Source organism: Sander lucioperca, chromosome 13 (genome assembly GCF_008315115.2).
Source record: "Sander lucioperca isolate FBNREF2018 chromosome 13, SLUC_FBN_1.2, whole genome shotgun sequence".
In the NCBI taxonomy this organism is placed as follows: Eukaryota; Metazoa; Chordata; class Actinopteri; order Perciformes; family Percidae; genus Sander; species Sander lucioperca.
This window is the reverse complement of record NC_050185.1, coordinates 23,253,918-23,257,680: the sequence shown is the minus strand read 5'-3', so window position 1 is coordinate 23,257,680 and position 3,763 is coordinate 23,253,918. Positions and strand designations below refer to the sequence as shown.

The window sequence follows — 3,763 nt, the reverse complement described above, 5'->3', positions numbered from 1 at the left end:
CCCCCAAAACAAGGTTGTAGTGGCCAGTGACAAGTTCATCTCCTTATCCCTCCTGACTGTTCTTTTCTACGGTGGCCAGGAAGTGCAAAACAACATTACAAAGTGTGAAACACTTTTACAAAGCTCGAGACAAATTTACATTTTGAAAAACATTTTACCTACACAATTACATGGGGAAAACACTTTTACCAAGGACAAAACAAATTTACATTTTAGAAAACAAATTAACAAGACGCAAAAACACTTTTATTAGAGCTGAGCCAAATTTACAAGTGGCAAAACACTTTTACCAGTCCCGAAACAAATTTACAAATGACAGATTCTTCACGGAAAGGGAATGTACCACATACACTGACATGGAAGTGATAAGGTGAAAGGCCAACAACACCTTTCACCATATCACTTCCGTGTCAGTAGCTATGTTTCCATCCACACGTTTTTATCCGAATTAAGTGATATCGAATGAAAAATGCCTTATGGAAACAGTAAAATTCGATTGAATTTCATGAATATCGACTCAAAGGAAATACGTTCTGTCTCATCGGATTTTATCTTGATCGATATACGGCGTATGCGATAAACGCTGATGGAAACGTTATTTGCCGAATAAATAATGAATTGCGATTAAGTTTTAGGTCATTTATGGTTGCAACCCACCACAAAACGAAGAAGTTTTAGTTAATTTCCGCCCAGTATTTCCGCTCTGTTTGCACACATGGCAGATGTCAACAAAGACAGATGGAAGTGGACAAACAAGGAGACGCACTACCAGGAGTAGCCGACACAAATGTCCCTTATGATGCAACGATCGTCTACCACAGTCTGTAGTACGATTGATGGCCAGCCCTTTCTATTGACAAAATCCCTGTAGCCTTCAGCAGGGGGTCTAATCGGGACGTGAGTCCCGTATATTGCGCCATACACCTGTGGCACAAGGTGCGCTCTGGAGTTACGCAGCGAGATATCATGCACCTCATCCACTCCAGGTAGGTACTGTATATATACCTTCGCATCATCCTCATTCGTATGGCATTGCACACGGCGTAAACATACCGGTGCACGGTGGTTTTGCTGACTCCAAACGTTTCGCCTACCACTCTGTACTCTGCGCATGTAGCGCAGTAGTTTGTAGAGCGCAATGGCGATACGCTTCTCGGTTGGAACCGGAGGGCGATAGCTTGCGACACCTGGGGAAAGGGACGGGCCAAAAAAATTACACAACAGGTCAAATGTTGTCTTGGTCATCCGAAAATGCTTCAACCAAAGGGTTTCCGTGAAGTGTCTCTGAACCACGATCTCCCAGAACAGTTTGGAGCGCTGTTGTTCCCACACCACAGGCCGCCTCCGTTGTCATCGGGCATTTACGTGCATCTGCATCATCATAGCAATGTGTTGATAGCGTCGTTGTTTTCTTATTATAGCTTGATATGTCGCTATCAGCTGGCACATAAGCACTATTACAACTTGTGCAATATTGATCATTTGTTGGTAGATGGCGCAATCCATTTTGTCTAGCAAAACTTTGTTCGCAAATGTTTGCTTGAATGTTGTGCGATTCATTGCGAAAATGAATGGAAACTCCTTAAGATGTCTAAAATCAATTCGATATACCAATTTGATCGCAAAACAGCATGTGACGTCATTACGCACAGGTTTTTATTCGCTTTAAAGCTGTTGGATGGAAACACACCAGCTTTATTCGCATGAGTTTTTTTACCGAACTTTAGATAATTCGATTGACAATTGGATGGAAACTTAGCTTGTGTATGTGGTACATTCCTTTCCGTGAAGAATCTCTGAGCGCAGTCAATTTGTGTTGTCGTTGTGGAGTAAATGGCGTAAATGAAGTTTATGGAATAAAAGTCATGTAATGTAATGCTTATGATGATTTTTTGAGTGGCTTCTAACTTTCTATTTTGAAACGGAACTCTGTCCATTTCAGCAGAACAACCATGCCCATCATACAAACAGTTCATGGAGTACAGAGAGTACAAGTCAAAAGAACGACGTCTTTTAACTATGGGCCAAAAGAAAGATATAGGCCTAAAGAAAGAAAACACGTCCAGGTAAGTTGTACTGACTGTCTTATACAATTTTGCAATGCTCTATATGTATTTGTGTGTATGTGTATATTTATTTTACCTATGTATACATTAATTATATCTTTGTTATTTTACTAGATAAACGTAGGATTGATGGTGCCACATGGAACTGATTACCGCCCGTAATTTCCCAACAGTAAATACACAGACCTGTATTCACCAAATGTTGAGCAAGAGGTGTGAAGACTTTCCAACACACAGCAATGTAATATGACAGCTTTTGACTATAGCACTGCAGTTTTTTCACTGTACAATAGTTCTGCTATATCTGGAATATCCACAAATGAAGTCACTTTTTGTCATTACAGGGAGGAGACGGACATGACATTACCTGACATCGTAGCAAACCTGTCGCTTCCTATTGATCATAAAAGAGTCAGCCGGTTCAACATCTCGAGGGCTAATGTTTGGGATGGGGCAGTGACAGGTTTCAAGCGTACAACATATTCTGAAACCTGTGACATGCTGGTCAAATTTACTGATGATACTGGTGTTCTGGAAGAGGAAATTGACACTGGTGGTCCAAGACGAGAGTTTTTAACTCTACTAATGAAACACCTAAAAGACCGGCCCATTTTTGATGGTCGGTTTTTGGTCTACAATGCAAATGGTATGGGTTAGATGTGTACTATAGGCTACTAATGGTTGGTTAATGATCATTGACCATATATATCACATGACATATGCTTGTATATTACAGTATATAATGCATTGTTTGTTTTAATTTTGCAATATTAATTCATTCACAGCTGTTAGGGAGGATGAATACTACCTGGCAGGAAAGATTATTGCTGTGTCAGTTGTGCATGGAGGTCCAGGACCCCATTTCCTGTCGGAAGATCTTGTACAAAATCTTGCAGGCCAGCCTTCATTCAAAGCACCAATTAATTTAATAACTGATGAAGAAATAGGGAAAGCTTTGCAAGAGGTGAGAATAGCATAAGGCTACAGTATGGTAGGGCAGAGTTTTACATAGTTCCTGCAGTGTTTTGAGACAATGTTTACTTCCTATATCACGTGCAGAATTTGTTTCATTAATTTATTAGTTTTTGATGGTGTAAGATTACACCATGCTATATCTGTCATTTAAAAATAGGCAAGTAGATACAGTGCATACAGTTATTGACTGGGGTGTTTATGCCCCTTTTCATGTCTTTCAGATTGAGAATGCTGCTTCATTGGATGCTCTGCAAAAATGTATGATGAGACACAGCATAATGTTACAGACAGCAGGTTGTCTGAGACGTGGCTACTGTGGAAGAAAAAGAAATCGTGTCAGACTACCTCCAATGGTATATTATTGACCGCAACTCATCTGTAATTGACAGGTAAGATGATATTTGTAGTGATGAGATTTTCTTCTTTTTTATGTATTTATGTAAGAATTTTTAGTTTGAAATGCCTCATGGTCCCCATCTTTGGTTTATGCAAGCATGTATATCTGTTATCAATGTGTCACTGTGACAGAATTTGAACCTTAGTGTATTTCAACTGATATGTGATGTCGCTTCATTCTGTGTCTTGTGTCAAACTACAGTGCCTTCATTAAGTCTGCACACCTTATAGATTCCATTTAAAATAGATATTAATCTTTTTTCTCATCAATCTACACACAATACATCATAATGACGAAGCAAAAACAGAAGTTAGATCTCAGGTTT

General features: G+C 39.5%; 1 long non-coding RNA gene across 1 annotated transcript; it reads left to right on the top strand.

The window, feature by feature from the left end:
• Positions 1-2,246: 2,246 nt before the first annotated feature.
• LOC116052881 lies at positions 2,247-3,534 on the top strand. The gene is made up of 3 exons (XR_004105675.2): positions 2,247-2,307; positions 2,411-2,712; positions 3,263-3,534. It is a non-coding gene; the product is annotated as an uncharacterized LOC116052881 (long non-coding RNA).
• The last annotated feature ends 229 nt before the right edge of the window (positions 3,535-3,763 follow it).